The following is a 14,169-nucleotide window of genomic DNA, read 5'->3' as shown; positions in this document are numbered from 1 at the left end:
AGAAAACTGCTGAACAGTCCAGACCAGGAGCTGAGCTGCTGAGTGTTAAATACCAAAAAATGGAAGAGAGGTGACGCTTGTCCATGAAAATAAACCTCTTTACCACGACAGCACAGTTTCTCTTACTGCAAATTTTTATTTGACTACTTATTAAACTATTTAATTTAATCAACACATTTAACTAAGATTCTCTGCAAAATGCAATAGCTTACAACATTTATCTTATTTGCTCTGTTTGCATAGCAATTCTGACACCTATTGGTGATTTACTGGTATTTACTGCCTTAACAATGACACTTGCAATGGATAAGATAAGGATAATTTAATAGCATTTAATAGAGCCTTGTAGTAACGTATAAATACAGTAATAAAAATCAAAAAATAGTCTGATAGACTGTTTAATATACGACACATGACTTATTTTGGCATAAAAAGAACCAACTCGTAACCAAAGACTACGCTAAGTAAAATGTGAATTAACTTTTATTAGTAACTTTGGTAAGTTTCAGATTTCAATTCATAAATAACATCGATGTAGGGGGGCCCAAAAAATATAGTCTGCCTAGTATAGTCCATTTATTTAATCCAGCTCTGCTTACATGTGTTTGCAAGAAAATACAAAGCATTGCCTGAAGAGACTGTTGTCTTCATTTCTTCTTCGTCCTTTTCACTTGCATATATTCAAAACAATAACACAACAAAACCAGAATACTATCAGGGGAGCTGCACATCATGTGGATGCAGAACATGGTTTAATATGTTCTGTAGCAAAGTTCACTTTTATTTTTGGCCAACTATTGCTGATGACACATTTGCAAGAGATTGGGGGAATGTTTTTAATTTGAATGTAATCCTCACTACTGCAACTTTAACAATTCTCTTGACAGCAGCCATTTGGGAAAACAAGACTGTGGGGCTTTCTCAGTCTGAAAGATGGCCAAACTAAACTCCCGACATGCCAGGAACTAAACAACAAGCCGAGAACCAGATCCTTCCTCGCGTAATCAATTCATCTGCCATTTTCGACCACTTCAAACATCAAAACAGCAGCAAATCTTTCTGAAATTTGTCCCAATTTCTAAAATGAGTCGAGGGCGACCAGTCAGGCTTAATTTGTAGTGTCTGCACAGATTTAATGGGCATGAAAGTAAAAGTTCAGAACAGCTGGTCATGTCTCCAGCTGAGATGATTTTCAGCTTCATTTGGCCTGTTCACATGGCTTCCATCAGCCGCTGCACTTCTCTCTGTAGAATATACAATAAAAACTGATTTTTTAAGTTTGATTGAAATGAGACAGATTGAATCAAAGAGTCTCAGAGGAATTCAGCCCAAGTGAAATAAAGGTAAGCATTCATGGTTTGACGAACAAACCACAAGCTCCTGAAGCAACTAATGACAGGGTGACTTCCTTACAATTCCCATGACTAGCGTGAAAGCTCCAGCTCCAGCCCCAGATACAAAAGCCATCCTGATGTCTTGTTTGTGCTCCAGAATATCAAATTAGCATCGACCCCAACAGAGTAAACACACGCTCGGTTGTCAGCGAGCGACAGATGGACACTGTGAGTGGGGGGTTGTCTGACTGAGGTAAACTAACCTGTGATTTGGGATTTGATGGTTGAAAGGATCGTTGCCTTGAATCAGTCAGGAGAGAGGTTTATCGAGGCATGAAGTGCAAGAGTAATAGAGTGGAGGAATGCGAGCGATTCAGCGGTGAAACCCTGTGCCCGGCACAAACCTCCCTTCGTAACCTGACCCAGGTCAAAGTTCCATTGCTTTACTGTAAAACCTAAACAACATCTGCTCCCTAGTTCACAATCTCCAACCTCTTTACCAAAAAAACAAGCAACAAGTGTCCTTTTTTTGTTGTCCGACTAATCCCCTTTACATCTTGTCACAGAGAATCTAATCCTTGGTTTCCAACGGGATTATAGACACTAATCTGAGTTACAACCATCTCTGTATTAATCTAACAGTTTGAGCTTTAGGCATGGATTTGAGCTTGTCTGTCAATTCTTTGATTTATCTGCATGTATAAGTGGAGCAAATCTATGAATTGATATTGCTGCTTATTTATTATTATTTTTGAGGACATTCTGCTACAAATAGTTGGTTTTCCAGTGAACGCTGTTGCTATAACAACAAGCTGGCAGAGCATGGGGCGGTGGGTGAGCCTGATATTTTGGTATTGGCACTACTGTCAACAACAACAATCATCACGGCTCCCCTCTCAGGACACACGGTGAAGCTACAAATGCTTACAGGGCCATAAACGGTCAGCTTTGAAAGAAGGTTACCAGAGTGCAGCTCAGGTTACAATGTTTGCCAAAACCAATCAAATTGGTGATGATTATACAGAACTCCATCACAATAATGAATCTTTCATCCATTTCAAACGACTGATGTCGGCCAGGATCTGTAAGCTCTTGATTGGCTCATGTCTGCACTGGAATAAAGTCATTCCTAAACTTTCTGGGGACCCAATATTTTATGATGACAAACTACTGAGAGCCAGTTCTCAACATAATTCAGGGCAAGAGCAAAACATCATTTTTCCTGACTGTTTTTACTGCTTTTTCAACATGTGATATTATTTTTTTAGATAAACCAGACACTTGGATCACAACTTCATTTTATGTGTGTTATATAACCCACATAATGCATAAATCTCAAGTAAAAGGCTGGGAAAAAATTCAGCTAATTTATCTGGCAACCACCCCCCAAATATGAATTCTTACACTGTTGATCATGACCTAGACCCATTTTATTATACAACATCATAGAACTAAAGCAAAATCTGTGGTTCACGTAAGTGTTTTTTCTAAATAAACCTTTTTCTTCATTTTAAATAGTTAAAACAGTATGTTAGCATGCAGAAAATTGTAAATAACTGCCTGATATTGGAATTTATTCTGGAAAAATAAGCAAAAGCACTTAGTTACAGGATATTCTCTTAATAAAATAAACAAAAACAAACACCCAGGTGGATATTTTGAGGGTTAGATGTTAAAGGGTTAAGACATAAAGGTATTCTAATATCTGTAGTAGACAAGGAGAATCTCTGAGAGCAATAGTTTTTACAATATTGTGATGTCACAGTATAAGAATTTTCATTACATTGACTTATATGAAAAGACAAACACATTGTTTAAAGGTCAGAATGCTTGCGATCGAATAACTCATGTCACGGAGGTGGAATACAATCATGTGAAGGCAAAAAGCAGAGGACAACGATCGTACAGGGTTTGCCGTCTCATGTGACAATGGGTATATATTATATTTAAGGAAAATACCAGAGAGCTCAGATTTAACCTTTAAAACAGTGGCTAAATATAGACGCCGACAAACGCAAAATACCAGAAAATGCTTGTGGGCAGTGAGCTCTTGAAAAAGCAAATGAGGCAGAGGAACAACCAGGTTAGCGGGATCCCGTTGTGAGATGCAGGCAGCGGCATGGACAGACTCTACGCGGTTAAATGATTTTGATAGATTCCCTCTCGCTCTTCACCGCTCGCTTTGGAGACTTCAGCAGGTGCACATGCACATGCATAAACAACACTCACACACACACAGATTCACTATTCTTGTTAGGACACTTTCCATTCATTTGGACAGCATATTCCTAAACATAAAGGAATACTTCACCGTAAAATTGTGCTTCCCAACCTCAGTTTCCCCTGAGTTGAGAAATATCTTCATTCTTTTCTTTGTTACTTGCCCACCAGTGACACTTGGTCCTGTTAGCGTAACTGTTAGCAAAGATGGTGGACACTGGTCCCGCCCCCCTACGTGTGGGTCTAAAAAGTGAAAAATTAGCATTGCAGTTTCAAGCCTCGGACCAAAGTATCACTGGTGGGCACGTAACAAAGAAAAGAATGAAGATATTTCTCGACTCAGGGGAAACTGAAGTTGGGAACCACAATTTTTCAAAAAATACTACCCCTATTCTAGTAATACAAAGCTAAATACAAATCGGTGACGTATTCCTTTAATGCCTCATTCCCCAACCTTAACGTAACCCCTAACTTACTTTTCCTCAGAAATAAGGTTCTGCCTCATTAAGGCCCTGGTAATCATTCGAGCATTCAAACCTGGCAACCCTCGAACTGGCTGTCTGACGGGCCTTTCAGCTGTGAGCCACTTGAACCAGAACTTGGCCAAGGGAGCTGTAGCATCGTTCTCTTCTTCTTTGGTAGGAATGCGTCCTATTGCTAGCATCCAGACTTTACCACCACCAGATGGTGACGTCAGATACTACAGGACCCTGGCGTGTGATTAGACCGCGGTCCACGATATGCGACGCGCACTTCGTCTACCAGGGCCTTTAGGAGAGAATTTGGTCCTGATAAGATCAGTGTAACGAGGTAACAAAAACAAGTGCACACACTTCATGTGAGCATGTTTTGGCATGAGCGAATCCAAACCACACGATTACATCAGATGACAGCGTGGACAATTTAACGCGCTGGCAAAACAGACGCACCCTGGCAAAATGAGGCTGGCAGAACACATGCATTGAAATGAAGAAAAACAAAAACAAACAGTGATTTTTTTGCTTTCCCTTTCGTCATGATTTGAAAGCACACCGCCACGCATGTCTGCAGTGAGTGATAATCGTTGATACACCGTTGATAATCCTGCTGTTGTGAGAATTTAGGGTCGTGTGGATTCAGACACAGACTCAAGGCCTCGGTGATGATATGATAAAGGTCAGAGACAGAAATCAGCAGACACTGTGTGGAGATGGCAGAGGAGACAAAAAAATAAAAAATAAGAAGCAAATTTACCCAAACAACAGCTGACATTGATAAGCACAAATGTCAACACGTGAGAAGTATTTAGCTGCCCCTGTGAATCGAGCCACTACGGAGATTCAATTGATCCAAGATGGAATTGCTAAGCTGGCCAATGAATGCGATCGACAGAGTGTTCTCAACAAGACGAGCAGGTTCTGGTGAACCTACACGCCCAGATAGGACCTTCATGGCTGGCTACATTCTGGATGGATGGGAAAAGTGGAGAGTCGTGTGCCTTGCCGCACTGGATGTAGAGGATGTCGAGGATGTGTACATATTCACATTCATAACAATCGGAATGCTCTCCTTGGGATGTGGTATGTTTATGCAATATCGGAAAATGAGAAAGATCGCCACTGAGCTGATCGATGTGAGGGTGGAAAACGCAACAGCTCAGAGGGCTATGGTTGGGCTGCGCTCCAACGTCTCCACAACCTTCGATTACATGACAAGAATGGGAAAGCTAAGCGAGGCGAAAGTTATAGATGAGATGGATGAGTGAAGGGGAAAAAAAAAAAACAACGAATGGGCTCTCACACCATCCAAGTTAATAGTCAACCTGATGAAAAGGGACTTTGGGACGTTGTAACATGCCAGGCAACACGTCACAACTGTCACTCACAACGGAATAATATGGACACATGTACAGACATACACGTAGTTTGATAATGGGCTCCATCCTTGGCACCTGATCTATGATGTTCTCTGGAGGGACGGTCTGGCAAAGGACCTCGTAAATCACACTAACAATTCCCTAAAGTGCATAGAGCTGAAGGCCCTTTTTGGGTGGACATCTTTGAGAAGTCGCAAGGCAACACGTCCCAGTACGACGTTCTGTTTCAGATTTGGTGGCTACTCCATTCATGGAAAGTAAGGTACAACATTACGAATGTGTTTTTGATGAAAAGTATTAAAAACGGCTTCTGGTATGAACTATTTCTGGATTTGTATACAATGCTTTTTGGAAGATTTCTCCACTTTCTTAGGTCACTTGGGGCCAGCAGACAAAATATCCTTCCATTTCTTACATTTGAATTTAAACGCATTCTCACCTCTTGGTGTGTAATATGGTACAGTTAGAGTCTGCCCAAGTCTCTAAGAGCAAAATCAAATTAAGGATTGGAGGTCAACCTTTACAGGATCTTGATGAATCAGCTGACCGTACAGGGTGTGACCAAGAAACTCTTTGGAGTGTGACTTCATTATTTTCTGTGGTTGCACTGGTGAACTTAACATTTCCAGAGTTTTTGACTAAAGCTTGGCAACAGAATCAACACTGACTGTTATCAATCCTGTCTGAGGAGAACTGAGACAATGGCTTCATCTCAGATTGTGGCGAGCAGTGTGCCAGGTCTGATACATGTATAGTTGGTCAGTCTTAAACTAGTGTATCTGGTCCAGATGCCTGGCTCCTTGGTATCTAGGGAGGGAACCTTGTAAGACGTGTCTTATCGTAGATTATGGCTGTTTGTATTGAACACCAGCTCTGGTTATAAGAATATGTGAGTAATTAAAGTTGGCTGAAGATTAACCGTCACAAATTGATTCTGTTCCCCCCCCCCAACAAGATTTAGGGTGTGGGGTGTGTGTGATCACAATCATGTTTCAAATTAAATATGAATTATTACCAACAAACCGCAGAGTCCCACAGTTTGAGGCGCACTTCTGTGCATAACTACGTCCTTAATCTTGAAGGAAAAACTTCATTCAAGGTCAAACGCAGAGTGAAAGGAAGTCTGCGTCTTGGCCGTCAGTGAGATTGTCGTGTGCGTTTTTACCGAGTGTGTGATTAATCGTATTTACGTCTGTTATCTCATCCACTTTGTGTGACATTGCAAATGGAGCCGCCCGTGACAAAATGATGCAGCAAAAACTCATATATCTAAATTACCCATTTAGTCTCCGTTTGGGTGATCACTTTTGTGCTCTTTTCAACGACAAAAAAATGCTCATGCAGCATATCAGTGTGACCTGTTTTATATGGGCATCTGTCTTAGCAGCTCAGAGAACCAGAGGCCTCTGTGCCACGCTGTTAAATTCGTGCAGTCAAAGTTAATTATCGCCAGAAGGACATAACATCTGAGCGGAGTGCAGACCCAGCATTCACCCCTTCATCTCTATTCAATAACGGTATTATCCCTCACGCCCTCATTGTGAAGTGTGATGTTTGTACCGCCACACGCACAAGAACACTTTTTATTTGGAAAATGCCAAAATTGAAATCCTGCTGTCACAGCACAGTGGCATCTGTATTCCAAAAAAAAAAAAAAAAATCCAATTAGTTTTAATCAGGATGAGGGGAGTTACATCGCGGTATTGCAATCTGCTTTAACGTGCCAGTTTCAGTCTACAGTTCCCAAGTATCAAACAAAATAGTAGTTTCATTTCTTTCATCTTTGCCATTTTATACAAACTCACACATTTACAAAGAAAAAGGAATAAAGAATGAATGATCTGCTGGTTATGCAGCGGAGATTAAACTACAGCAGCAAATACAACTTTGTGATTCGTCTTATTCGGTCGACTCCCATTTAAAATGAGCACTTAAAGCTTTTGAATTCCCAGTTTAATGAAAACCTTTTACGAAGCCAGCGAACAGAGAGGACTCTTCTGAGATGCTCTGACAGCGTTTGTCTTTAGCAGACTGAATCGTGTCTGTACCAGCAGCTGTGAGAAACCCTGGAGCCAGAACTCAATCATGAATGACACACAGCACCTGTTCTATTTGACATTATTTGTCGGAGGAAAGGATTATTCTCTGCCAACAAACTCCACTCTCGACTCTCTACTCCCACTCACTCATGCCACGATGACTCTCAAAGTGACACGGCTCTAAGGTCAAAGTAACCTGAAAAGGAATGAAGTTCCTCATACAAGCTGCTGGTCCACGCATGAGTTCATACACTTCCTCATCTATTCACCCTGCCATCTGGAAGAGTCATCATTTCTCTGTCATTTCTTGGCCGCGACCTTCATTCCCAGAATCCCAACTGAATTTCACAATGCACCTGTAATTCATATATACACAATGTGGCTTGTTTTTTTTCTGCAAGCCTGCTGTGAATGGATGAAGGAAGGAGGGTAGTCTTCACCTCATTACATGATCTATTTAAAAACACGAGTGCAGATGCTCAGGCAGGCTGATTAAATGATGGCAGATACCCCTCAGCCAACATGCCTTTCACCCATGAGAAAGCACCCGTGCCACGAGGTGTTGCAGCAAAAACCTCGACTAGCAATCCTCCCTGATTCACCTGAAGCTCCAGTGAGTGACTTCTATTATCAAAACACTGCAGTTTCTCTCTAATCTCGCCTCTCTTCACTCTCACGCTTTGGTAAGTTATGTGTTGGACAGTACTTTGCAGTAGAGCGGAAACAATTACTCGATGACTAAATTAACCGTCAACTATTTTGATAATCTATTGTTTGAAGCTTGTTTCATGATTAAAACAAGATCCGATTGTTTTAGCATCTTAAATGTGAATCATTTCAGGTTTCTCTGCTCCATAATAACAAAGAAATCATTAAAAACTGAATCGTTTTGGTTTGTGGACAAAACAAGACATTTGAGAACATCATCATTTGCCAAGCAAAAGTTAGAATACGAGAACACATTCGAGCGACACTGAGCCCATTCTTTAAAAAGATATTAGTTCAAAGTCAATAAATGAATAATCACATATAAAAAAAATGATGTGCAAATAGTGAAAGTACAAAATGTCAACGTGAAAATGAACTCTCATATTATTATATAAAGATTTGTATGACTGTTGGGATGTTAGACTGTTATCTGTTGGTCATTAATGAATTTGGCTGCTTTTACTCTCTGGGGTTCAAAAGGTGAGATGTAATGTTTTGTTTTTTTGTTTATTTATTTTTCTTGTATATTTCTGCCTGGATTCCCTGTGAACACAAAGCGAGCACTTCTGTTTCAGTTTGGCAAAGCTGTAAAACCGAGTAAAAAACTATTTACTGGTTCTCCATTTGGGAAGTAAGTGTCATATCACTTGGGAAAATGTTATATCCAAGGATTTAACTTACAGAAACCATGATCAGCTTCAGTCCAATCAGTCATTAATAATAAACTCCGTGTACATCGAGCATGTAAAGTCTTAAAAGCTTTGTGGCACAAAAATGGTGTAGGAGTCACATTACAGGCACCGACACTCAGCTTAAGTGATTAAAAGCTCTTCCTTCTTTGCATTTGCGCTGCAATAGAAATTTCTCATGAGAGGGAATCTCATTATTGGTGCCATTACGTGACACCAAAGCAGATGCGTCTGTGAGGAAATTATTGCCATTTCAAAAACTGGTTTTAATGGATAGACTGTCATCACTTCAGAGAAACTCTTCCAAGCACGAGGGGAACAAGGCGGAGTGACAAACTCAATTAATCACACTCTGGCTTGTGCACCACAGGCTCAAGATGGTGGCTTTGTGTCTGGATGCTCATTACAGCTCGCCTCTTGATGTATGAAATAGAAATGGCAGCCTAAATGTTTTGGCTTTTGTTTAAGGCTCATTTATGTTTAGCCATTCATCATATTAATTGACTCTCTCCACTTTGTTGTGCTGATTTTGTCTTTTTTAAAATCCATTTTTCATGTCATACCTGAGTCACTCTAATAGCATCCCGACTCCTGAGTTTGCCATCATGCAGGAACATTTTTAAAGGCAGCGCACTTCCAACTAATCACAGGAGACATGACAATTACAACAAGTGAGCTGGCAGCTGATGTGAGAGCTATTTTACAGATGATTAATGGAGGGATTTATATGCTGAAATAGCCCATACTACACTACAAACTTGCATCAGTGGCTGCCTTCACGGATCTATTTTTAGATCGTTTTCTTTGTCCGTCGTTTGTGCATTTGAAAGCAGAGTATTGCGCAAATCAATGGCAGTTAAATATTAGATATTGCGGTAATACTGGCATTGATAAAAGAAACAAATTAGGAAAAATATTCCCTATAGTTGCTTTTGTTCTTCCAAGCTGCATGAAAGAATTTGAATGTATTAAGTCAGAAAAATGACTATCTTAAGTATTGTTTCATTGAAAACAATGAAGGGTACAGAGTTTTTTTTACAATTAAAATTGCAATTTCCCAAAAATTCTCTGGCGACAAAGGGTGGACAATGCCATCCGGTGCTAGTGCCAATCCCACTAGCTGGGGGTGGGGTCATACACTGGACAGATAGCCAGTCCATCACAGGGCCACATAGAGAGGAGGAAGCCAGAGAAAAGCCACGCACCACAGGGAGAACATGCAAAATCCATTAGCTTCGATAATTATCAGTAGAATTAAGTTGTCAGTTCAAAGCAGCATTGGGTACAGGCTCTCAAATTGATCATTTTCTCTGTGTTTTGCCATTTCTTTTCTATATACCACACATTTTCAGCCTCCCTCCTGGCTCTACACTGATTTTCAAATGCCGCGTGCCGTTCCATCCACTCATTTTACTCGGATTCATGCCCGCAAGCTGCACCGTGGACATGAAACCCAGGTGACAGGCTCACAGCTGTGTACGCGCCTCGGCTACTGCTGCTCAGACTCAGACCTCCAACAGACTCCCACAAATGTGCTGCATTAGCGTCAGCTCGCAAAGAGGAGGAAGCATCTTTCGCCGGGCTCCATCAATAATCTACATCTGCTGCACTTAATGCCTCAGCCAAAACTCTCCATCCCGTCTGCATTTGAACCAGCAGTTAAGCAGTTTTATTTTTAATGTTGTGCTCCACTCAAATAAGTGTGTCCTTATTGCTATTTCATTGGCGGTGCTTGACCCTCATCGTGTAGAATTATGTATGTGTGCACAAGAGGGCCGTTTTCACACTCAGCTGCTGAAGGGGAAGAATTCCTCTCCACTCGTCCAAAAGCGTGTGTTCGAGTTTCATATTTAAGAGGAGGCACAATGTGGTACGAGTGTGACATAGAACTTTGAATTCTCAAGTTCATCGACACCGAGAAACAACTTCAGTAAAGTGGGAGAGACCTTGTGCCCGGTAATTTCACTTCTGAAGCTGCGGTCTGCACATTCATAAATCACAGATTTCTCAAAAGAGGGAGACGACGATGTATTAGTTTGACACGTTGGCTCCTGCACCTCATTAAATATGCTATACACATGAAGTGACAGGTATTTGCAACTCCAAGAAACCCCTATGTCAGCCATTTTTCCACTTGACAAAGAGTCACATGATTTGTTTAATTCATACATTTTGTGACGAATGAGCTTCAGACATGAATTCTGAGGCCTACTTTCATATCAGTGTTTCATGGGTGCAGCATATTTACATATAAAGGGTAGGGCTGAACAGTTTTGAATAAATATCTAATTGTGATTATTTTTACATCGTTATTATCAATTTAATTTTGAAAACTGTGCGATATTTGTGCAGATGTGCGAGAAACAAAGATGTTCTTTTCAGTCTGTAGAATAAGTTTTAATTTTTACAGATCAAGACAATAATTCATCAAAAATTATATTTTGACACACTTTGGCTTTAAAAAAAAAAAAGCAGTAGGCCACATTTGCTATTTTGATCAAATTTCGATTAATTGTTCAGCCCTACTAAAAGGCCTAGTAAACATTAGACTACTTCTTCTGTTGTCTAAATGTTGTTTTTCTGCATGGTGAACGGGGCTTAATACTCCAAAGTGCTCTTTGTGCGCCGTTCCAAAATCTGGGTTGCACGCGATCTGCTGGGATCATTACACATGTGTCTCAAGTAAATTAGCCTGGAAATCTTGGTTATAAATGAAGCATCAACCAGTGCAGGACCTGCCTGAAGACCTCACTATGACTTGTGGATATCATGGCAAAAGCTGTGGCAATAAACCACTGCTCCAAGCAAATCAGATTAGATTTGTGTAGAACCATCAGGCTGTAATATGAGGAGGGGAGATTTGCTTACGTGCGGCACATCGACGACGGGATTCGGATCCGTCTTGCTCAAGGTGATGGCAGCTGTGTAATTGAAGTCACTTAGTGTGTCGGTGGTCTTCAGGGAATCGGTCCACATGTTTGACCTGGCTGAGACTCATTCTGGAACACAAAGGAAGATCGTGTAAGATGAGGAATTATTGAGAAATCTGTGTAAGACACGCGTCTCCCTGGGCTGTGGAGGGAAAACAGCCAAATTGGACGGCTGTGACTATTTTGACAGGACTCCAGTGAGGATTTACGCCAACAGCATCAGGCTTCACACCAATTCACTTTTAAGCATTCATACACAGTCACAGAGGTAACTCTGATAACAACATGTGATTGACACACTGTTTTTTTTCCCCCCTTCTCCTTGGACACAGGCAGGTGAAAGGTCAGCTGGAGTACAGCAGCAGTGGAATTTTTAGTATTCGGGAGTGAAGCCAATGTTCCATGAACGCCTACTTCATCTTCAGTTCCATTATAGCAGCAGCAGTTTCTCACAAGACGTTCACGCACTTGTTTTTCATGTGTGGGTACAGGCAAACTTCCTCATATGACCTCAAACACGTTTCCATGGTTACCCTCTTCTTTGTTGTCTCTTTTAGAGGTGCTCTGCGTCCACGTGGACCAACAGCTGAAACGGGTGGATGATGACATTTACATCACGAGGGTCCCAGGGGGCTTCTGCAGATGTGGAAGGCATGACCGAGCCCTGTGATGAATATATTTATTGCTGTCTAACTGTCTGCAGTCGTGAGTACAGCACTCCACTGGACTAAGTGTCAAGAAACTGACATGTTCTAAATAACCAATGCTGTATTTACCAACACTGTGACCTCATGGAAGCAGATAAAGAAAAAAAAAAAACAGAGGCTCATAGCAGGAGCCTTGTGGGACATGAACCTTCTTAAGAAAGGTTGGCTGATCTTTTCAGATTTTAAATTATCAGGAACACAGTGAAAGTGTAACGAACTGATTAAAGCGAAGTGTAAAAGGTCTTAAAGGATCCAGATGATTGTTTAAATTGCTGTTGGAAAGCAAATATATATCATAATTCAACTATGATAGTGTAACACCTTTCAGATTCAAATAGTAATCAAATTGATTGCCTGTCACGGAAATTAAAAGGATAGTATATTTAGATTTTTAAAAAAATGTAGCTCGTTAAATTTGCAAAAAAATGTGTCATGATTCACAGTTTGTCATGATGTCGCCTAGTAGCTGTGAAAAGCTCCACGTTTTCCCCGTCTTACCGAGTTCAGTGGCACGTGGATGGCGGAGATAAGAGTATCATGCAGATATTCAGCGAGCAGTCAGACCCATTCCATTTGAGCTAATGGCGGCGCCGTATTGATCCGCTGAGCTGTTTGCGGACAGATTCTGTGCAACTGACAGATTTTAGAAACCGGTCACTACTGCTTTGTGATAAGAGGGTGTTTTTGGTTGATGGGGCTCCAGATTAACTTTCCCCCCACAGAGCGAGGACCTGAATCTGAGTGGCTGTTAGTAGGTGATTTTGAGTTTGAACTCTGTATGGACAGGAAAGCAGAAGACAGTGAAGAGCCCGCTTTCTTTTATCCAACTGTTTAGTGTGTTCACTGTGAAGTGCTTTGATCACGGGGTGACCTTCATTCCCGAAACCTCTCAGAAATGATATATACATATATATAAAAAAAGGAGAATCTAACTTAAAATGAATGTGCACGAGATGACCCCATGTCAGTGCCGGGGCAGGATATCTTTTCTTGTAAACAAGTCAGAGCTGTTAATCCACAGCAGAGAAGAGAAGCACAGGGAAATTAGCAACATGTTTTAGAGGCAAAAGATTGAACAGCAGACGCTGCAGGGCAGTAGTGATGACGGCAATTAGCACTGTCACACAGTTAAAGTGGTACTATATTTATAGAGTGGTAAAAAACAGTTTGATACGTCAATAAAACTGCACGTCCACATGGAACATTTTAAGTCTGTCTTGCTTTTGCCTAAATCCATACTTGACATTGAATTTGCCACTAATTCTCCTTCCAGAGTTAAACCCAATTTCCCATGCTGGTAATCCTCCAGTTATACCACATATACAATAATCCCGGAATACGAGATGAAAAACATCCATAGACTGGTCTTTTTCGTTCTCTTTTTTTTTTTTCAGACTGAGACACACTGCATCAAGGTGATTCAGTGACATGAATCATTCAAGCTTTGTTGTTTGGGTTAAGCAGGAGTGGAATTCAATAAAAAAGTAATTTAGCCATGGATAAATGACTTTGAAGGATTCAGGATTCAGCTGGTGGGAATTTACCAGGTACTTGAAAACTGCACGGTGCTTGACTGTTTTCAAGTGTTCAATGGTTTTTTGTTACTTTTTTTTTTGCAGTGTAAAATGTAGCCCTGAATAGACCATAATGCAAACTGCATTTTAACTAAGAATGACCACAGAAAAGA

Source organism: Solea senegalensis, linkage group LG12 (assembly GCF_019176455.1).
Source record: "Solea senegalensis isolate Sse05_10M linkage group LG12, IFAPA_SoseM_1, whole genome shotgun sequence".
Lineage (NCBI taxonomy): Eukaryota > Metazoa > Chordata > Actinopteri > Pleuronectiformes > Soleidae > Solea > Solea senegalensis.
Note: the sequence above shows the minus strand (reverse complement) of the source record.